Source organism: Giraffa tippelskirchi, chromosome 10, assembly GCF_054371585.1.
Source record: "Giraffa tippelskirchi isolate mGirTip1 chromosome 10, T2T-mGirTip1v1.2.pri, whole genome shotgun sequence".
NCBI classification, from domain to species: Eukaryota; Metazoa; Chordata; class Mammalia; order Artiodactyla; family Giraffidae; genus Giraffa; species Giraffa tippelskirchi.
In genome coordinates this window covers 19802261-19826292 of record NC_137284.1, presented here as the reverse complement: position 1 = coordinate 19826292, position 24032 = coordinate 19802261, and the positions used below count along the sequence as shown (strand labels likewise).

Genomic DNA, 24032 nt, shown 5'->3' with positions numbered 1-24032 from the left:
TGTCCCTCATTGTTAATTTTTTGTTTGCTAGCCATAGCACATCTAAGCTTTTCTATATGTTTTTTTTTCTTTTCTCAAATTGTATTTAATAGGACCAAATTCTAAATCATATAATTTAGACTGATCTTAGTTTGGTTTAAGTGCTAATTTTTTTTAATACCACAAGGAATTTTTTTTTCCGAACCATTTGAGAATAAGTTGATGACATGATGCCTCATTATCCTTGAATTCTTTAGTGTGTGTTTTCTAAAAACAAGGACATTTTCCTTTGTAGCCACTCTACAACCATCACATAGCATTGGTACATTATTCCATCAGGAAATCATAGACCTCAATCTAGGTGTTACCAATCTCCCAATAATATCATTTATAGCAAATGAATTCAATCCAGGATAATAATATTGCATATAGTTGCCATGTCTCTGTAGCATCCTCTAATCTGGAACAGTTCCATAGTCATTTCTTTCTTTTCATGACCTTAAAAACTATATGCTAGTATTTTGTATACTGTTCCTCAAATTAGGACTACCCAATATTTATCACGATTAGATTTGGGTTAGGGATCTTTGGCAGGATTATCACAGAAGTGATGCTGTGTTCTCTTCATGTATCCTATCACATAGTACATGATTTTGTTTCATCCCATTGCTAGTGATGGCAACTCATGGCAATTACAATTATTTCTTTTCTATAACATCACTCATTTTTTGGTAATTAACAACTATTGATAGGGAAATTCTTTGAGATTATGTGAACAATCCATTATTTTTCCACTTTCACTACCTAGCTTCAGCATCCATCAGTATTTCTCACCTAAATTAATTCTTACCATGATTGTTGCCAGCTGGTGATTTTTTCATTCAAACATTTCTTTTGTGTCTATTAGCTGACATTCTACCAAGGGAAGTCTTTCTCTTCTCCCTATTTATGTATTTGATTATATAAATATAAACTCACAATTCTTACTCCATTCAGTGGATTCTATTTTGATACTATGATACATACCTTGATATTCAGTTTGGCCAGAAAGCATCGTTTCAAGTTTGATTCTGAGTTCTGTCAACATTCTCCAGCATTCTTAGAACATTTCCTTAATCTGTCACAGTGAAATAGTCCAAGGTCCAAGAAGCCTGTTGTACTTTCCGTCCAAGAAGTCCTACTTCTATTTAGCGGGAAAAGATATTTGGAAGCCAAAAATCAGGGTATTGCGTGTCACTGCTCCGAGGTCCTTTCCATAGTCAGAGAACAAAGGTATATACACACATACACAAACACACACTTACATCTACAATTCATTCTAGCATTACCTCTTTCTGTATTTTTAAGTCCTTCAACTGTAAGAATCTACAATAATGAGGAGACATCATCTTCAACACATGTCTTATTTTGTCAGTCTCCACTGCACAAAACCAGACTCCCACTGCTGCCACCTTACCCTACTTGGGCTGCCACACTCCCCTTCTGGCCACTGCCATTGCTACCCCCTGTGCAGATACCCTCTTCACAACTCTCAGTCTCTGAATCCTTTTTTGGGGCTTTCCTTGTAGCTCAGTCAGTAAAGAATCTGCCTGCAATGCAGGGGACCCAGGTTTGATTCCTGGGTCGGGAAGATCCCCTGGAGAAAGAAACGGCAACCCACTCCAGTGTTCTTGCCTGGAGAATTCCATGGACAGAGAAACATTGCAGGCTACAGTCCATGAGGTCGCAAGAGTCGGACACGACTTAGTGACTACACCACCACCACCACCACTCATCCACTTGAACTCTAACACTCTTCGCTAGGCTGCCACTGATCTCCTCTACATAAGTTGCCCTTCTCACATGGTGTGGACTCTAACAACCAACACCAGACCCAATCTACTCAGTCACCAACTACCCTTGCTCACATACTTGCACCACTACTTCTCTCTGCGTGGACACCGACGTCACCAAAGTCAGACTCTGGCAATCTGTACCAAGATGCATGGATGTTATCCTCACCCCAGTTTGGGCTTCTAGTACCCTGTGATGGGCCTAATCTCCTTCATGGAGACCTACCTTAATCAGCCCAAGTGGCTTTTAGACCAAATTCTTAGAAAAGAAGCAATTGAATCCTGTTTGATTTATGGTTTTTCAGAATTTCTATCATTTCTTTCACCTTGGTTCACTTTTCTATCATTTCCCTCATTTCTTTCACTTAGTTTACTTTGAAATGGCCCACTGAGTTTCTGTTCTGGAGCTGTGCTTTTCTGGTATTTTCTATATGCACGGGATTTATTTCATTTTTCTTCTAATATATACATGGGGTTCATTTGCAGTCCTTTTAGGTCAAGTATATTTTTGTATTTTTTCCATAGGGAGAGTCTTACATGGGAGATGGAAAAGGACCAGGTGACATTTCCTAGCTTCATCTTTTTTTCTCAATTGAAGTATAGTTGATTTATAATGTTTTGGGTGTACAGCAAAATGATTCAGTCATACATCTATATATATTACATATATAATATATAAATTCTTTTTCAGATTCTTTTCCATTATGTTATTATAAGATATTGAATATGTTCCCCTGCAATATACAGTAGCTCCTTGTTGTTTATTTATTTTATATATAGCAGGATGTATCTATTAATCCCAAATTAATCTCTCCCCACCCTTTCCCCATTGGTAACCATAAGTTTGTTTTCTATGCCTGTGAGTCTATTTCTGTTTTGTAAATAAGTTCATTTGTACCATTTTTTTAGTTTCACATATAAGTTATGTCATATATTTGTCTTTCTCTGACTTAATTTCACATAGTATGAAAATCTCTAGATCCATCCATGTTAGTGCAAATGGCAATATTTCATTTTATACAGCAGAGTAATACTCCAGTGTGTATATATGTGTTTGTGTGTGTGTATGTATCAATTTATCCACTTATCTGTTGGTGGACATTAAGGTTGCTTCCATGTCTTGGCCACTATAAATAGTGTTGCTATGAACTAGCTTCATCTCTTGAATGCACTGAAAGCAAAGTAAACTTTGCTTTTGTCTTTATAAAGCAATCTCTATAATAATATCCAAGATTTGCTATCTCTTGTCTCCTCCCCTACTTGAACTTTTACCTATTTCTTAATCTTTTCCCCCTGCTAAATTTCATTTCTACTGACAGTTCCTTTCTTCCTCAGAAGGAATTTTTTCAGAAAGAATGTGAGTGGCAGAATTCTATATTTCTGAGATCTTTGAAGGCTTACACTACTTTAGTAGATTCTGATTTTTTAGATGGGAATTTTCTTTTTACTATCCTACTTGTCGTGGAGATTTATAAACCACACTGCTAGCCTCCAACATGTCCCAAAATGGAAGCCATAATTCTGCCTAGACAATCCTAAGCAAAGCTTTACAATCAACTCAGGAACTCCACTACGTAAACACCTCAGCCTCCTGACTCACAGCCTCTTCCCAGCTCCAGCTAGCTCATAGCACCCTTCCTGGTGGCCGTTAATTTATCTGAGAACCAGTGGGCAAGTTTCCCTGCCCCAGTGAATCCCTGACAGAAATAAATACCCACGTGGTTGAAAGAGTGAGTACAAATCATTTTTTGTTTTTCCAGTTTTTCTTTGTCCCCATTAGCAGCACCTTACCAGCATAAATCAAGAAATCCACACACATTTGTGTATCAAATACTCACGAGGCACATTTTGAAATTCAGCAGTTGTTTTAGGGCCCAGTCCATGAAAACATGAGGTCAGATTGGAAGCCCCCATCATATAATGTCTCTGAACAGTGCCTATTGAGGTTTTAGACCCAGGTTCCTGGATTCCAATACAACTTGTATAAAGTTTGCAAACAAAAGTTGTGAGATGCGACTTTCTGACAATTTTCAATAATGAATGCCTTTCTTTTGGAAATCTATGATTTGACACACATTTATACGAAAGAAACCCTGTTTCTCCTAATATTACTAAACCCTTCAGCTTGAAAGTTCCGTACAATTGGTTTGTCTTATTGGATCAGTTTTGCCAGCTTAGGTTCACCTCCCACCAAGGCGCCGGTGGCTGGAAGAGAACACGGGGCCTGAATCTGGAGTAACTGCACTTGCTTGGGGACTGGCCTCCCTCACTGTTCCCTCCACTTCCCATTTGTTTCTGCGAAATGTAAGGAGTGAAGTGGTACCACAACTGAACCCAAAAAATTAGGGGGTGATGGGGGCTGTAACATGGGGCAGTACGGGAGTCAGAATCTCATGGAAACCCAAGACAGGAAGCAGACAGGACAGACTCGGGAAGCCTGGACCTGGAGTCTTCCGGATGCGATGATGAAACTCGAGGGGCTTTGTCACAGTGCTTCACAGGATCTTCACTTCCACCTTAGCTATCAACGTGGTGGCAATCTCCGTTTGAATCACTCAGTGTGTACCCGCTCCCCTTCCTGTACCAGTTACCGTCCTCACGTTGTATCTCGAGTTGAACGTGAAGCTTCCTCTTGGTTTCTAGTTTTGACTTATTTGAGACCGTTCTAGAAACTAATCACACATCACAGTGAGTCCCCCATGAATCATTTCATATTTGGAACCTGCTGCTACTATCTCCATTCTACTCTTATAAACTAATTAAACAACCCTGAATGGAAAGCTCTACCACATTTTCTACTTTGCAAGATGTTAAAGTATAATATTCATTCTAACATGCTACAATTTGGGGGAAATTCCAGTATAAATTGAAAATATTTAGTTTGTATAATAAAATAATAATTAGTTTGTATAATAAAATATTAAAAATATATCCTTCTATTTATGAAAATAGAATATAGAAGAACTAATAACCAATCATAAGCCCAATTATCAAGTGGAATATCACAAAGCATGATATATTTTACATATATATACGTGCATGTGTGTATAATTATATACCTAAAAAACAGTAGTATCTATAGATTCTAGCACACAGAACGGTTAATATGCAAAAGAAATTTTTTTAACCAAAAGTGAGTAAGTAATAACTTGGGAATTATTTTATTTTTATTTCACAGCTAATTATCTTCTAATAAAAACTACGGTGAAGATCTGAAACTTTTCTCTCTCTTTGACATTTTCTGTTGCAGGGCTGTGCCCAGTAGATGAAAGACATTCAGTTTTCTATCCATGAGTACACTGAACGCAAGAAAATATTTAAATATTTTTGAGGACTGGGGGGTCGAGTACTGCTCACATGCCAGGAGACAGGGTAGGTGACCACCACTCAGCCACGTGCCCATCCTGATATACTTGGCTTTGAACATGAAAATATGACAACGTGATTAGAAACACACAAAGACCCTGTGACTCTCGAGTGCAGTGTACTGACGATTCCTTTCATGGAAGTTGGTGTTTTCTAATTTCACACTGACTTTCCCAAGCCCCTGTTGAATACCAGCCCTCTCCAACCCCCACCAAATACCTCTTCTACCCTCCTCCCAAATATTCCCACAATCTCTTGTGATTTCTTGTCCCTAATTTAATCCCCTCTGCTTTCTCCTGAAGCTCCATCAGAAAAATACTCTGCTCCCTTTGCCAGAAACTTTAGAACTCTGAATTTAGCATCAGACCTAAGGGCAAGTAAAGACTGCCAGGAGATGTCAGGTAGTTAATAGATGAGAATCCATCCAGAAGGCCAAGTTGGCTTTGGGGGGCCTATGGCTTTGCACTTTCCTATTAATGGAAGCAATATCAGAAGACAGAGCATCCATAGTAGATCTACTGGAATATAGTAGTGGGGTCCGGGTTCTGAGAAAATGTGAGATGATGTGGCTAGAGGGTAAGGAAGAGGAAAAAATAACTGGGAGTGATGGTTTTTAAAAATCATAATTATTTTATTTGTTGTTTTATTAATATGACACACGTATCTTTGACACGTCCTGATTTTTCTCAGGATCATTACAATTGTCATCAGAGCAGCAAAATCTTTCTCTATATAAGTCATGAAATACCAGGGACGATCCCTCTTCACAAGCCACACAAGACAGCACTGAGTATCTGTAGTTATATCTATCTAAAGAGAATGGAAAAGTAAATGTGATCACCTTGCTTGATCTCACCATGTTCCTAGCAATGACATCTCCCCAGAACCTCGAAAATCTCCTATACACAGGAAACTTGCCACATAGCTATGTCTGCATTTCATATATGTCTCTCTCAACAGGACCAGGCAAAAGGTATCTGCCTCCCAGACAGCCTCCATCCCAGGTCTGTGTACGGAGAATCCCACTTTCCCACCTGCCGTGGTCCTAGTCTCACTCCACGTGTTGAATCCAGGGATCATGGCGCCACCACTGATAGTATCTTTTGTCTCTTTCTAACCCCACTTACCTGCAAGACGATCATAATAGTAAAAGTGGTCTGTGACACAAGCTCTCTTCAGGTTAGGGGTTTTAAATTTCCAGCAAGATTTCATCCCATTGTGGCAACTATATCCATCGTAGAAATCACATGAATTGCAAAACTGTATCCCTAAAGGAAGAGAGGAAAACTGATGCAGAATTCTAGGGGCAGGGATTCTGTTCAGAAGCCCACCCCCACCTGGAAACCTTTACACTTGAGTGGTGTAACACACACAGGAGGGATGCGGACACCCTCCCAGCTTCTGTCAGGGGATTGTTACTCCCCTCAAGAAGTTAAAGACCTCCCCCTCTCACCCAAGGCTGGGGGCTAAAAGAAGACACTAGACCAGTCAGTGGGGAAAGGGGAGTGTAGTCAGGGAGGGTAGAGAGATAATGTGAAAAGAACTCAAAAATGTCCCCTCCCATTGCGGCATTATTTATCCAAGAACTGAAAATGAACTACACCGTACAATTTAATGTCAGGACTCTGTCTCCTGTAAAAAGAAGAAGATAAATTCTCCGTGAACCACTTCACTCCAGCCAAGTCACCGAGCCCCTCTCCTCCTCCCCACACATCCGTGAACCACTTCCCACCAGTCAAGTCACAAAGCCCCTCTCCTCCTCCCCACACATCCGTGAACCACGTCACTCCAGCCAAGTCACCGAGCCCCTCCTCCTCCCCATACATTCTCTGCCCCCAATTTGCCCACCAGGTGACGCCCTCAGCAGGCTTACTGTCATTCATGAAGAGCACCGTGAACATGCTCATCAGAAGCAACCTGAACATCTGGGGGCCCATTCCTGCAGAGGTCCCAGTAGGAGGCTCCAGCCTTTTTTATCCCCACCACCTGCCCTCAGGCATCCCACCAGAATCGCAAAATCATAAATTTCAGGTCAGTCCACTCGAATCCTCTCTCTCCAGTGTTCCCAGGAGACAGTACATCCTGTCTATTTCCACCTACTTAGAACTCAGGCCAAGCAGATGTCCTGGTTCATTTTATTAGGTCTAGCATAAAATACTAATTAATGCTGGTATTGAATCTCTCTCCCTAGTACCTCTTCATGATTGTATTTCTGCCTGTTGGTCTACACAACAGGTGTATGTCCACAGCCACGTGATGTCCACTCAGCTACAACAAAGCTGGGGCCACTGAGCATCTGGGAGAGTTTCTCAGGCCCCTTAAGGTACCACAACCCTCCCGGACACTCACCTCAGCCGATTCCCCGATTCCTCTGACTGCCCGGTGGAGCATCCCTGTCTGAGATGGATGGGACAGCCCAGGAAAACAGGTGATGAGGTGAAAGTGATCCCTGCTTCCCTCCAGCTTTATTCATTAAAATTTGAGTGGGGACAAAGATCAAGAATGATTACAATGGAGAGACAAACGCTCAGAGTGATGGGGAGAAAGGAAGAAATGCTTTGATTACTCTCTCGAAAGGGGATGTGGCGGGATTAGAAAGTTAGAGCTAAGGATACACATGTGTCCATGCGCATACCCCAGACTCCCTCACCACACTTCCCAGGCCCCTTTCCTATGTGACATCTTCTCCAGAGTACTTAGCCCACTTTGTCCTTCTCTAGCTTCTCCTTCCTTATGGCTATTCTGTCTCTCTCCCCTCACAAGAACAGAAGTTCCACAAACAAGAGTTTCGTGTGCTGCGCTGCTTTCTTCTCAGCAGCTAGAATGATGCCCTGCACAGATCAGTTCATCAAAGTCACCTGATGCGAAAGTGGATGGCACGAGGAGTGTGGTTCACCTGAGAGGCACAGGGGGTGGGGCCTCTGCTGGGACAGCCTGGTTTCAAGTTCCCGGCCTTCACCTTGCAGTTAGGAGCCCCAACACAGAAGACAGGCAGTGGTGATGGCAGGTCGCCCTTCTCGGGGAGGAAGGAAGGGAGTGTGGGGGCTGATTACCTGAACAAGCTCATCCCCAGAGCCAGACACACAATCTACCCAAGTGAGATCCTTCATGTGATCTTCATCTGGAGAGGACCCCATGCACACCTGGGAGGGGAGCCCAAGCGTGTTACCTGTCTGCTGTGTGACCTCGAACAGTTACTGAACGTCTCTGTGCCCCGTGATTGCATAGGTGAGACAGGACCTCTCAGAGCTATATCTGATATCTTTGTTAGGACTTAATAGACTCACTCGTGGGTAATGGCAAAGGGGAGGGGCCAAACATGAAGACCTGCTGGGCATCTCAAGCAGTCTTTGGGCATGAGACCCACTTCATCTTTTGAATTCTCTGAACAACTTCGTAGGTTGGGAATAATTGACTCCATCTCACCACTGACCCAGGAGTGCTTACAGGTGTAGCATCTTTCTCCAGATGTCACAAGGCACACACCTGTCTGACTTAGTGGGCTGTTATTTGTCCACTCCACCGTGCTGTCTCCTTTTCTCTAGAATTGGGAGAAGGGCTCCCAGGGCTCTAGCTCTAGAGTGACCTGCACCCTGAATCATCACATGGCAGTGAGAGATGTGGAGAATGGCTAAGAAAAATACTGCCTCCATAAAAAAATAAAATCTCCTGCTCGCAGAGAAAACATTATTCACGGGCAAACTTCCACTGAAACTCAGGTTCCCAGAAGCCTGGCTGGGATTTAAGACTTACTGGCCATTTTCAAGGAAGTAATTCACATAGGGACCACCTTTGCATGTCTTGCATTTGGAACATGTAAGACCCATGCATAAATTCATGGACAGAAGTCCCAGGGGGTCTGAGCTAAGAGCATGAAGCTTAGCCCTGCAAGTACAGGACCTCCTATTCTCTCTGGAAAAATGCTCCTGCATTAGTGATTGAAACCTGGGCCTCAATCCCAAACTCCAAGCAACCCAAGTCTTTCCCCTGCATTTGTTCAGCCACTTTGAACAACATTATTCGCAGAATAAAAGTCACAGAAATTTTGGAATTACACCAAATTTATTAAGTAAATAAAATTACCTTTGTTCCCCTGAGCCTGAGAATAACAATGTGAATATCCTGCCTTATCTCCATATAATATTTCTGTAGGTGTATCTCATGGTCATGATATTAAAGACTATCCTAGTTGACATGATAGATGTGATATGTTGAGTTTTTGTTGTGGAATTTACACCTTTCTTGCTGTACTTCACTTCCCCTCTTAGACGTGAGGCCCAGTATGGCAGGAGATTCTCTAACTTTGTAGGAGAACCCTTTCAAAAGGTTATTTTGTTATAAAGCTGTACAGTGGGAGCCCTACCACTGTGTAACATGACTCTATGGGATTCATTATTTCTATTTCCCAAGGCAAAAGTGAACTGAATGTGCTTCCCAATGCCAGGCACAAGGACATAACAGAGCTAAGAGTTTTGGCAGATGTTGGCACTTGGGAACCTCAGGAGCCATACAGTCCCACCAGCTGGAGTAGTATAGAGGCTTCAGTCAGCACAGAGTACCCTGAGAGGTCAGCAGTCCAAAGACAGCCATGGTCTGCCACTGAGTTCTGGCTTGTCAAGGAGAAGAACCCAACGGTGGGGGTGGCGAGAGGAATGACATGCTGAAGGTCAACTCTTAGTAGGTGGAGGCATGTCTTGTGTGTTGGAGTGGGCAGGAAGATCAAGAACAAGTTCTTTCAGAACAGTCTTTGAAGTCAGGGACTCAGGTTCAGCACAGATTGGTTTCTCTCAGATGAGTGAGCTGCAAGGAAATTAACTAAGCTGTCATTCACTGAAACAGGGTGACATCAGAGTGCTCCTCCTCAGAATAATCAAAGACTGCAGAAATAACCAAAAGATTTTTGATCTCTAAAAGGCACTCAGCTCAAGTGTCCTGGGAATCATCCCCTTGTATCTCTTCCCCCATCTCCAGACCTCCCTTCTCATCAGGATTTTCTGGGAGTCCCCAAGAGCCTTTCTAGATGCCAAACTCCTAGCTACAAGTAGCTTTTCTCCAGGAGAAGGCAGAAGGGAGCTGGTTCAGGATCATTAGAAAAGACTCTATTCCTAGACCTAGTGCAGAGTCAGGCACAATTTCCTGAGTCCTGAATGCTGAGTTGATTCTCCTCTTCCCTATTTGCCTTCCCAAAGACCTGACCTGGAGTTCATTCGTTTCCCCCATCTTGGGAAAAATAAAAAACCCTACTCTTCAACTCTACCCACGAGTGACTGAAAGAGAGCCACAAAGTTAGAGAATGATTGATCACAAAGGGCCACAACTCTTCAATGCTGTGAGTACAGCATCGGTAATTGTACCCTGTGAAGTGCTCACTCTCTCAGGCCTCACTTTGTGATACTATTGCAACCTTTGTCTCTTTGCCTATATTTTCCTGACCTTTCTTTCTTCATAGGGCCCTTTATCTCTAATTAATAATGTGCTTCTTCCCACTGAAGCTAGGATGCCACAAGGGTGAGGTTAATGATGATTTTTTTTTTCTCCTCTGTTTACCTGGCAGGCAAGGGGAAGGACTTCTAGACCACAAATTGTTCCCGTCATTACACACAACAGGTTATATCTTAGGTAATATAGGTCATTTAAGATTCAAACTGTTTACTTTTTAGACAGCCAAATTCTACAAATGTAAAGCAACTGTCTTGGAAGGTTTTGGTTACATAAGAAAGGTGGGATGGTCTGATAACCACTGTGCTATAAGTCACAAATTTTTATGTATCCAGAAAAACAGCTCCCATATCTGCTTTTTGGTTTGTAATGTGAGAATAACAAACCATCTTGCTGCCTTCCTTCCCTCAAAGAGAATAGTGAACAACAGTCAGCCTTAAAGTGTGGTTCAAAAACAGCAGTTTCGGAATTTCAGCCAAGTCTTTGCACAACCGTTGGTTGGCAATCAGGCACCAAAGACTCTGTTGCTTATAAAAACGGAATCCAACTTGTGGTTGCCAGGAGGGAGGGAGTACGAGGGAGGGGAGGATTGGGAGTTGGGGATTAGCAGATGCAAACTAGTATACGCAGAATGGATAAATAACAAGGACTTACCATATAGCGCAGGGAACTGCATTCAATGTTCTGTAATAAACCATGATGGAAAAGAATATGATAAGGAATATACACGTATAGATGAATCACTTTGTTACACAGCAGAAATTAACACAACATTGTAAATCAACTATCCTTCAATAAAATAAATGAAAAAAAACTGGATCTATACCCCATATTTCTCTATATCTGAGGTCACTGACCATGGTTTAGAAGGAGAATAAATAAAGTAGGTCCTTTTATCATGCTGCCTAATAAGATGAAACAGGGTTGGTATAAATTTTTGCAGATTACATTTAGGAGAATATTTCCCTTACTGATTATGAACTAAACTGACTGTGTTGTCTCTGAGAATCAATTTTTCAGAAAATGATAAGCTTCTGTATATGTGTGAGCTGTGTTCACATGTGTGAGCCTGTGTGTGTGCGTTTGTGTGTGTGTATGCAGGTACATGAATATCATTATTTTCCTGCTGAATGGTGAGCAAGATCGAGGAGGACATAACACCTTATGCTGATAAGTGATCTTAAGCAGGAGAGAACTTGGCCCAGCAACACCATCCAGGACTGTTTTATGGGTCCCAAGATTCAAAACCCTTTTGAATGGGCATACCAGTGATGACGACCTTTGGACCACGGATCATTCCTATTGTTCTCCTCTAGACTATGGAGGATCTTTTCCTTAAATACAACCCCAATGCCTGTCTGAATAATGCACTTTGGGTGAAAGAGTCTGTGACTTATTGTACATCAGAATATATTCTAGGGGGCACGAAGTGGGTCTGTTCCTGAGGGTAGGACTTAGGGCATGTGAGGGTACCTTTTCAAAAGGATGGAGGGGATTTACAGAGGGCAGAGAGACAACCACAGCCAGGAGCTGGATTTTGTCCACCTGTGATGAGTTTTCTTTGGTTTGGGGGTTTATGTCCCTCAAATCATGAAAATAGGCATATTTTGTGTACAGTTTAAAATTTTTGCTTCTCTTGCTAAACCACACATTTTCAAACATCATAACACTCTAAAATCGTAAACATTCCTACAATCTTTTATTGTGGTTTTACTAGGAATAAACGAGTGGGCAGGAGAAGTGTGGCCTTCCCTCTTTTATCCTTCCACAGAACCCCAAACCATGACAAGCAGCGTCTTAGCAGATGAGCACTGTGCTTCAGACTATCTGGCTTCAAATTCCGGACATGCCTCCCACTAATGATGCAATCATGCACAAGTTAACTTCTCTGTGCTTTCCTTTCCTTATTAATTAAAAAAATAGACTAATCTTAGTGTATTTATCTACTATTAATTAAGTTAATCTTTAAAAGTAATTTACTAACCTCATAGTATTTTGTGACAATGAAATGTGATGACATATGCAAATAGCTTAGAAGAGTGTTTACTACAAGAAAATGTTCATTAGATGCTTATGACTATGATTAGTATATTGGGAGCAAAACCAAAGAATTCTAAAATGTGCCTAAGATCAAATTCAACAAAGGTTCTCGTGGAGCTAAAACTAACATGGGTCATCAACTACATGTAACTAGTACATTAGTGAACATGATAACACAAACCCCCTTCACTCCCAAATAAACTTGCAAGAGAAGTCCTTTAAGGGGGCTTTATAAGAAGAACAGACACAGAGCCTGGAGAAAAGTGGTTTGAATTGCTCTTGGATCAACCCACTAAAGTGTGGAAGGCAGTCAGCCCTTAGGCAGAGAGGCAGCCAAGAGTGAGAGAGAGCCTTCAGCGATCTGGATTAGATATTGTTAGGATTTCAAAGTAGCTGATGACAACCTGTTAATAGCCCTGGACCAAGTATTTGGCCTTACGGATAGTAGCAGAAATCAGCATGTTCAATTTCCGACCACATAATAGAGAGAGAGAAAAACTGCCTGCCAAGGTATTGGGGTTAGAGAGGCAGAGGGAAGGGAGCAACATAACACAGTATTGGAGAAAGCAATGACTCAAGATTTTCAGTAAAATACTACGTAAATTTAGATTTCTGAAGAAGAGCTCTCTCACTTTTAATTAAAGAGGAAGAAGAGAGAAAAGACATTCCATTGGCCTAAAAGAGAATATGTAAGGTTTAGAGCTGACATTCTAGGTTGAAGCTTAGCCTTCTAATTAGGGACTAAGGTAGATAGATACAGCCTGGCAACCAGGGTCCTGCACATAGATCCCATGGCTTCCGAGACTGGGAGAAAGTAAAAAATAACCGACTTTATTTTACTTTTTACTTTTGGTGTTTGCAGTAGCCAACTTTATTATCCAGGGATGAAATGGGATTTGTTTCACAACTAAAACAAAAGTGACAATATTCAAAGATTGACATTCAAAATCAGATTATGTAGAAGACAATAGCCAGGTTACTGTGGAAAAAAAAAGGGAAAAGGATTAGCCAACTCTCTTTAGCTCCTTCTCAAGTCAACAATTACAACTGAGGTACTCAGACAAAACTTCATGGAAAATCTTGCCCTATTTCCTGTCTGGGACATTGGGAGGAAGTTCCCCTTACACAATTGTCCTCTACCGATCTGGGGCAGAGGCTTCTCACAGTGACCATGGGGGAAAAGCATAGACAGCAAAAGGGGACCCCAAGGAGAGCTTTTCTAAACCACCCTTGTTCCTGTATGGAGTGGACACTGAATTGAAAGCCATTGGGCCTGCCTTGGGGTTTGCTGTGGGACACAAAGATGTTCTAAAGACATAGACTGGGGTTGGGGGGGCAGGCAATGGCAATGGGTTGGGGAGAAACAAGCCAATGGGCTCAATGAAGGTCTCAGTCAGCGGAGACTAAGAGGCCACTTTCCCTTTCCATTCAGCAAAGGGAAAATGGCCTATGTTTCCTGGGAGTACTGCCCGAGGCATAAATAAAAAATGGACCATGAGTTCACCAGGTACAGAGTATGAGCACCAGAAAAATGCAGTGTGACTGTACATGGGGAGTTAGCATGAGACAAATCCATGGGTTCCTTGACAATTAAGGTCAAGGAATAGTCCCAGGGACTGTTTTCTCTGAGTTTAGTGATTGAAGGAAGACACAAATCAATACTATTCATGTATTCTGCTACCAAATATGTTTTGTTTGGCCTTCAGGGCACAGTAGTGCTTTATTAATTATGCAGCACTAAATACAAGAGGAAGTTACACAAATATCCAGATCTGTGGATAGTCTAAAATCCACATGAAAAACTATTTTGTGTATTTTGAATCGACGGATTATTTGGCAGTGCTGAACCTGAAATACCGCATCGCTACCATGAGCCCAAGTTCCTCAGCTGCTGCCTTTTCAGTCAAAGGTTGTCCAGTTTCTTACAGCCTCTATTGCTCTCTATTTTCTCCAGATGTAACCAATTTAACCTAATTCATAACACCTGGTTGGCAGTTTTGCAATCAACATGCAAATATTAATTAGGAACCTACTGTTTGCAAGTATCAGTAATAGGAATCAAACTAGCTTAAATAAAAAGAGGAATTTCTTCTAAGGATACTCTGGTGTCTCACGGTGTACAAGGAGAGACACAGGAACAAATTTTAATACAAACATACCAAACACCCCCATCTTTTCTGCCCCTTCTATGAATATACATTTTTCTTTTCTCTGGCCAGAGAGAGAAAAGAGGAGCTCTCTCCGGCCATTATTAAGAGCTGCAAATGTACATCTTCTCTGCCCTAGGGTGGAGCCAGCCCACTTTGGAATCCAGTCCCTTTCTGAATTCTTTGGAAAGCACACTGAACAATGCAGCCTTCTGGAGCCGCCCGCTGTGCATATCTGCTGAGCCACAGTGTCTCTAATCCTTCCCTCCTCCTTCCCACCTCCAGGCACAGGAGGTTCCTGTCCACAGCCTCCGCTGTCAGGCAGTACAGGTGCTATTTTTGGCCACGGCTGTCTACTGATGAGCCCCTGAATAGAAAACCTTGGCAGGATGATGATCTTTTTGCACAAATATTGTTCCCAGAATACTGCAAGATCATACTAGTTCGGAAAAGTATGGAATCTTCCTCTATTCTCCCTCCCTGGAGGGAAGATTAAGAACTGTGCTGAGTCACTACAGAAAACAGTATGGAAGTTCCTCAAAAAACTAAAAAATACAACTGCCATATGATCCCGAAATCACATTCCTCAGCATATATCTGGACAAAACTGTCATTCAAATATATAATATCACTCATATGTGGAATCTAATTTTAAAAACATACAAATGACCTTATTTACAAAACAGAAATAGACTTACAGATATTGAAAACAAACTTATGGTGACCAAAGGGAAAATATGGACAGGGTAGGGGGAATAAATCAGAAGATTGGGATGAATATACACACACTACTATACGTAAGATAGATAACCAACAAAGACCTACTGGTTAGAACAGGGAAGTCTATTGAATATTCTGTAATAATCTATATGAGAAAAGAATCTAAAACAATGAGTATAACTGAATCATTTTACTGTATTCCTGAAACTAACACAACATTGTAAATCAACTATACTCCAATAAAATCAAAATTAAAATAATAATAAAAAAGAAAGATACATGAACCTCTGCATTCATAGCAGCACTATTCACAGTAGCCGAGACACAGAACCAACCTAAATGTCCACTAATAGATGAATGGATAAAGAAGTTGTGGTATATACACACACACGCACACACATACGAATGGATAAAAAAGATGTGGTATACGCACGCACGCACGTGCGCACACACACACAATGGAGTACTCCTCAGCCATAAAAAAAGAATGAAAAAAATGCCACTTGCAGCAACATGGATGGACTGAGAGATGATCGTACAAAGTGAAGAAAGTCACAAAGACAAATACCATGTGATATCATGTGGAATCTAAAATATGATACAAATGAACATTTCTATAAAACAGAAACAGATTCATAGACACAGAGAACAGACTTGTAGTTGCCAAGAGGGAGGGAGGCTGGAGGAGAGAAGAATTGGGAGTTTGGGATTAGCAGATACAAACTACTACATATAGAATGGATAAATAATAAGGTCCTACTGTATAGCAAAGGGAACAATATTCAATATCTTGTGATAAACCATAATGAAAGAGAACATGAAAAAGAACATATTTATGTATATATAACGGAATCACTTTGCTGTAGAACAGAAATTAACACATTGTAAATCAACTATATTTCAATAAAATAAATTTCAAAAAAAAAGGAGAACTGCCCTGATTTTGAAAGAGCAGTGCCCTTCGGAACACAAGTCAGAATTAGACAAATCAAAACCAAAAGAAAACGAAGCTATAATGGCACAAGAAATTCTTAGAAGATTAGGAAGAAAAGCAAGTAAACAGCAAATAAAGAAAACAGTCTGATTCAGTCTGACTCTGCTCAAAGAAATATTTTATGCTTGAAGCCAAGTCTCTTGGGATCAGTAAAAACCATTACAGAAATTAATCATGCAGCATTATTATTTCCCAGCCTAGTTATATTTCTTATTTTTAAACATTTTAACTTAATTTTCTAATTATAAAATAATAGATGGTTGTTATAATTTTAAACAATTTTAGGAATGCAAAAAGAAGTTGATGTTCTTGCCTATTCCCCTCACACATAACATCCACTCTCAAATCACATACTTTCAAGATAAGCAGTTTACAGTGTGATTACAACCCAGCGGAGTTAAATTCCTCAGTAAGAAAGCTGACAATTGGAACAGAAAGCCTCCTCCACTAGTGGAGTGGAGAGACCCTAAAGCAGACCTGATCCCATGGAAACACTTTCTCTCCCAGGCAACACCCCCTGGTGGACAACATTGTGATTGCCATAGAATGAGGCTGCTCTTCTTGAGGGTTCATTTCAAGGAGAAGCAGAGGCATTGTCTCAAGGCTTTCATTCCTTCCGCAAATATTCACTGATCCCACCTCTAGATACGAGGAACTGTCCCAGGAGCTGAGAAGACAATGATAACTATCATAGCCGGTGGTTCCTACTCTCATGAAATGTACACGCAAGTAATCAGGTAAAAGAATGAAGGTTGATATGTGTTATTAACAATCCAAAGAGGGTCCTGGGTGTAAAACACAAAATGATTAGGTGGTCAGGGAAGAGCTCTGGAGATGATGCCATTAAGAGAAAGAAGGATGAATATTTGCTCAGTGTGGAATAGTGGATGGGAAGGATATGCAAAGATCCAAAGGCAAGTTAAAAGGGTACGTTTATTCAAGGAAATCAAGGAAGAGGGCTGCAGATTAATGAGATGAGAAACAAGGGAGAGTGACTTCCTTTAGTTGCTGTGGGAAGAACAGTGTAGAGAAGTGAGAACACTGATTAGGAGGTGCATGGAGTTAGTGTTTAGTATTAGAGTTTCAATAGTAAAGACAAAGAAAAATGGAAGCATCTGAGATACATTTTGAGTGAAAATGTACTGACCTACTTAGGAGGGAAAGAGGAATGAATATCAAAGACTCCCAAGGACTTGGTGTATGTCACTGGGTAGAAGTATCACTACTCACTGAGGAATCCTCAAAGTGTGGCATGAAAAGCGGAGATGATTCAACTTACACACATTACATCTGGGAGTTAAGTGAGCCATTCATGTAAAAATGGCAAAAAGACAGTAATTATGTGACTGTAGCTCAGGAGATAAGATTGAGAAGTAACATTAAAGCATGGGGAGGGATGCATGTGGAAGATATGATGGTTTTCTGTGTCAATATGACTAGGCTAAGGGGTGTCCAGCTAGTTGATAAAATGTTATTTCTGGGTGCATTTGTGAGGATGGTTTCAGAAAATATTAGCATTTGAGTCAGTAGACTGGGTAAAGAAGATCACTTTCACCAATGAGGGTGGGCATCATCTAATCCACTGAACGGAACAGAAATGTGGAAGAAGGGCAAATATGCCCTCTGCTTGAGCCAGGACAGGCACCCAGAATCCTGGTTCTCAGGCCTTTGGACTCAGACTGAATTATACCAGACTTTCCTGGTCCTCCAGCTTGCAGACAGTTGACTGTTGGACCTCTGGGTGTCCATAATCACATTAACCAATTCAATCAGCCATTCAATCAGTCAGTCAATCCTATTGAATATGTATCTCTAATACAGATTTTGGTACTGAGAATGGTTCTGCTTAGTTGCTCAGTCGTGTCCCACTCTTTGTGACCCCGTGGACTGCAGTCTGCCAGGTTCCTCTGTCCGTGGGGATTCTCCAGGCAAGAATACTAAAGTGGGCTGTCATGCCCTCAAGGGGATATTTTCAATCCAGGAATCAAACCCAGGTCTCCAACACTGCAGGCAGATTCTTTATCAGCTGAGCTACCAGGGAAGCCTGAGCATGGTTCTAGAGGAACAGAATTTTAAAGATGAGTTTTCTGAATCAGTTCTGGGGCTTCTGAATTGGCGCTCTAACTTGATTAGATTTAAAGATACTAATGACTATTTCTAGCAGTATAGAGAGCACTGACAGTCCATGCCAAGATCTGGCAATAGAGATAACCAATGCTGAATACTCCTAATCAGCCACTTACAAGAAACAAGAATCAGATGACTATGTCTTGATACTTTCAAACTTTTATGTGGAGATCTAACAATTAAGATTACCTAGTTACTCCCCATGTCAGACAATGCAGTAAAAGGATGACTTCGGGGATTTGAAATTTCCAGCTCAAGGACCACATAAATGACTGGAAGCTTCTAAGTGTGCCATGCAGACCTTTAGCTCCTCCTGGAGCTAAGGGCTGAAATTGCTGAAAACCAAACACAGAACCTCATACTGCGCATCTACAATTAGAAAAGGACACTATAAGTTGGAATGATAAATGTAGGGATACGGAGCCCCTAAATCCTGAAGAGTCTCTTTTGCTGGTGGAAGATTTTTCCCATCCCCATAATAATGTAATTCGACTATACTTAACTTCATTATACACATAGCTTTGACAGTTGTGCTGAATAATACCAAATATGAGACATGTATGCATATACTGCCCTTAAAGAGCTGAATCTTCTTGGGAGGATAAGAAATACATACATGGAAAAGTAATAAGAATAAAAAGCAAGGTATGAGTATCAGGACTTAAGATGTAAATAAGAATGATTGGGAATAACATACTTAAGTTGGCCCTTTAAATAGATTTAAAATGAAAGGATTTTAGAACGGAAAGCAATTAACATAATAATCTAATTAACATAATATCTAACTCCATTTAATAACTGAGAAAACAAACACAGAGAAACTAACTTGTCCAAATTATGATAGCAACTTACTGAGAACAGAACTCTGGTCTCCTGATTCCTGACTCTTTGCTGTTTCCTTTGCAACCACTGCCTTTGTGACTGCTAAAAAAAGGAGAGAAAGAGAGGTGAGCAGAGAAGGCCCTGTATAAGCACTAGGAGAAATGTACATCCTTATCATACATACATATAGATGATGATATCATCATATCATCAGCATCCTTCACTGCTGATATGTGAATGCTCAGTGAGTAGACTGGTGAAGGGCTCCTATTATGAAGTATCAAAAAGTAAGACTGGAATGGAATGAGCACCTTTCGATGAAGAGATAAGATTAAACTAAACAGAATATTAACAGTCTCAGTCTAGGTATTTTAGATGTTAAATAAGAAATAAAGGTAAGTGCTATATGAATTTCAAAAAGAGTCCAATTCCAAAGGCTGAAAGTAATCAGGGCTGGCTTAGTGTTAGGGATAAATTGGAGATGAACATTCAAGAGGTATAGGATTTGAGAGAAGAGGATAACTTAGATCAGGTAAGGAAATCCTAGGACCTGGGAAATGAGGCTGAAAAGGCATGATGGCTCAAGATGGTGCAGAGTCCCAGGAAGGCTGAATTTACTCTGACAGAGACCACTGCAGGAGCTTAAGCAGAATAACTTGACTAACGTTTTAGAAAGACTCATATGGCAATGACATATAGGATGGACTGAGTCAACAGAATAAAAGGGAAGGCAAAGAGCTATTTTTCTAATAAGAATAATAAAGAATTTTATAGATTAAAGAATACTATACAATATTTATAATACAGTGAGCTGTTATTTCATAGACACTATGCTCGTTTTTCTCATTTAATTCTCATAAAAACCATATGAAGGAAGTCGAATTATCATCTCCATTTTTAAAATGAGAAAACAGAATCTACATAACCTGCCCAGGTCACAAATCCAGGGAGTGGAGGAGTCAGAATTTGAGCCCAGATAACATGACCCCACAGCCTACAGTCTTTGCTTCTATGCCATATCCTTCAGTATTATTAAATGTGTCTGAAAGAATCCAAGAACAAAATAATTAGGGCTGAACTAGTGATTAGTAGGAAAAAGGAAATGTAAGGAAGAGATGAGACTTTACAAGGGAACAAAATGACAGAACTTAGCATTTATGAGACACGTGGGGATGAGAAAGAGTGAAAAACGATCATCCCTTCAGGAGTGAAAACACAGGGAAACGATAATACCATTCACCCTTGGAAATCACACAGGTGAATCCAGAGGAGAAAGATGAGTAGTATTGCAGACATGTTGCATTTGGAAAGATGAAAAGATATCCACGTAGAAATGAGAGTATGCAGATAACATACATTTTAGAAACTCAGGTGAGAGGAAGGATTGAAATTATAGGTTTTTGAAATTATCTCACATAAAATGAGTAAAGGAAGCAACAAAACTATTTAAGCTCTTTAAGGGAGGAAAAAAAAAAAAAAGAACCACTCTCTGGGGACCAGCAAAGTTGCAAGGCAGGAGAGCAGCAGGAGCAGAAGCAGGATAGGGCAATCTCCCAGAGTTCAACAGACGAGACTTTCAAGAAGAGAGCCGCTGCCTTCTAATTCACTCTATATTCTCTCCCGGAAGATCTCATTCTCACTTATTCCTTACACTATTATCCACACACATGCAAGTAAGAAGTAAGAGAGGGCTACAGTTGAAGGAGTTTGAATATGTCAACAAAGGGCTGAGGTAAGCAAAGATATCACAAAGGAGTGATTAACTTAAGCATGAGTAAATAACTGCTCCTGCTGCTGCTAAGTCGCTTCAGTCATGCCCGACTCTTAGCGACCCCATGGACTGTTGCCTACCAGGCTCCTCCGTGCATGGGATTTTCCAGGCAAGAGTAGTGGAGTGGGGTGCCATTGCCTTCTCCGGAGTAAATAACTAGTTGATAGCAATATTTGAATGTACAAAGACACAGATGGGTTAATTAAACCAGTTAGGCTGAATCAGGGAAAGCATCTGGAAAAGGGCTGCGTTACTACCAAAAGGTAAGGAAGCTATGTTAATCTACATCATGCAATCAACAAAATTCAGATTACGGGAAACACCACAGGACCAAAAACTGGGCTCCTTCAAACAAAATGCAAGGGAGAAATATGGAGGTGGAACGTGTAGAATAAGAGAAGCTTGAAAGACCTAGCAACCAATCACAACGTGTGAAATGGATAGGATCCTAGGTTAAACAAGCACAGTAAAGAAAAAAAAAAAACTATGTGACAAGTAGAAAATAAGGAAATACATTAAATATTTTAGATGTGATAAGATTGTGGTTATGCTTTTTAAAAGTCTTTTATGTTTTTAGAAATCATACTGATATATTTATAGATTTTTGATGCTTGATATTTGCTTCAAATAAATACAGGACTTATGTGGATAGTGATATAGAAGTAAAGAGATTGCTATTCAGTCTCTCAGTTGTGTCCGACTCTGCTACCCTATGGACTGCAGCACACCAGGCTTCCTGTCCTTCACCATTTCTAGGAGCTTGCTCAAACTCATGTCCATTGAGTCGTGAGGCCATTCAACCATCTCATCCTCTGTCTGTTGTCCCCTTCTCTTCCTGCTTTCAATCTTTCTCAGCATCAGGGTCTCTGCTAATGAGTTGGCTCTTCGCATCAGGTGGCCAAAGTACTGGAGCTTCAGCTTCAGCATCAGTTCTTCCAATGAATATTCAGGACTGATTTCCTTTAGGACTGACTGATTTGATCTCTTTGCAGTCCAAGTGACTCTCAAGTGTCTTCTCCAACACCACAGTTCAAAAGCATCAATTCTTCAGCACTCAGCCTTCTTTATGGTCCAACTCTCACATTTAAACATGACAACTGGAAAAACCATAGCTTTGACTATCTTTTTGTAAAGAGATTGGCCAGAAGTTAATAATTGCTGGAGCTGGACATTGAGTTCATGTAGCTTCATTTTTTCCCTTTGTTTGAAATTTTCCTCAATACATTTTTTTGAAGATGCAGTTTGCTTTACAAGAATAGGATTTTCTAAAAAAAAAACAAAAAGAATAGGATTTTCTTCCATTTACTGTAGTTTAGATGACCCTGGTTAAGTTTTCTTGACCTGGGTTATAGATTTCAAGGAATCCTGGGGATTATCAAATCAGATCTAGACAAAGTTAGAAGATAAAGTGGTCCATCTAAAAACAAGGACTTACAACACAAGGTTCCACCTGAAATATGACAGGAGATAGATGCTTCAAGTTATTAAAGGGTTTCAAAGATAAAATTCTAACAGAAAGGACAAGAAACTGATAAGGGATGTGTGTAAGGAGTTTGTTGAATGAGCAAAGCAATAGTTAAGAAAAATGATTCTGTCCACTCTTGTTTCTAAGACAAAGTGGAGATTCAATGCCAATGAAAAAGACATGCAGGGATGAGGTGACCAAATTGCAACATAGGATATTTGTTCATGAGAAAAGAATGTGCACTAAAGGTGTGTTAAGACACTGGAGATCTAGGGGTAGGGTCATTCAAACCTTTGCAAAATGACTTGTCATCTTCTCCTCTGTTTATTCCTTTTTCCTCAACAAATCCAAAGTGCACAGGCCCTAGGAAAAAGGTGGTAAGAGTAAAGGATAACTTAAGTTTGGAGCAACAGGTTAAAGATCAATTTTCTCCCTCTCACTCAATCTTGAATTTAACAAATCATGTAAATTAAATCTGTCACCTTCCTATTTGCATGAGGTGGGGTATAGAACGCTCAGGAGGTGGAAGGACAAGTTGCTTTAGATAGGTTGCGAGGAGGTGACTAGGCCCTTGAGCTGTGAAGACCTCTACCCTTTTTCTCTTCTAGGCCTCACCCTCAAGATTTCCCAAAGCCCTAGAACATTTTTTCCCAGGTATGTAAACAAAACAGCACTTAAGGGTTAAGATTATGAGAAGGGAGTAGAAGGGAGCATTTAAGCTTAAGCAAGGGCTGCTTCTAGCAAGGAAGTCGGAGTGGCGGAATCAGTTTGAGTCACGTTTGCAAGCGCTGGAGACACACAATGGGTCAAACCAGAGAGCCGAGGAAGCCAGGGAAAGGACTGCGCTTTACACGGGTCTTTATACGGAAACTGCGCTTATCAGACTCCAGGGAGACTGATGCGGAGCGGGGTGGGGTGGCGAGGGGACGAGGGGGCGGTGGAAGAGGCGGAATCGGAGGAGGGGGGCTCCAAAAGAGGGAAGAGATTGATTCCCCTGAGGTAGACGGAACGTTTAGAATGCCTTTCCCCAAATCCAGCTATCCCGCTGGTAGGTAACCTCGAGAGTTAACCGAGGCTCACGAGTCCGCTCCTCCCCTTCGGGTCACCTGCAGGCGACGCCGCGACGGTTTCGGGTTACGCGCTTGAGCTTGGCGGCGTCCGGACCTCGCCGAATCCGAGCCGCGAGTCCCAGGCCTCCTCCCGCCCGTGGGGGCGGGCCAAGAGAAAATACGCACCAATCGGGATGTAGACTTGGAAGACGTTCACTCTCTGGGCCAATAAGAAGGCGGAGGGCGGGGCCGAGGAGGGGATCGTTCGCTCTTCGGATTTA

The 24032-nt window shown here is 41.1% G+C and overlaps 1 long non-coding RNA gene across 1 annotated transcript; it reads right to left on the bottom strand.

Annotated features, from left to right (window-relative positions):
* Positions 1-9220: 9220 nt before the first annotated feature.
* LOC145523911 (uncharacterized) lies at positions 9221-23872 on the bottom strand. Its single transcript, XR_014066957.1, has 5 exons — positions 23809-23872; positions 22994-23065; positions 19497-19568; positions 11271-11300; positions 9221-9977 (listed from the first exon to the last, which is right to left on the bottom strand). It is a non-coding gene; the product is annotated as an uncharacterized LOC145523911 (long non-coding RNA).
* Between the last annotated feature and the right edge of the window lie 160 nt (positions 23873-24032).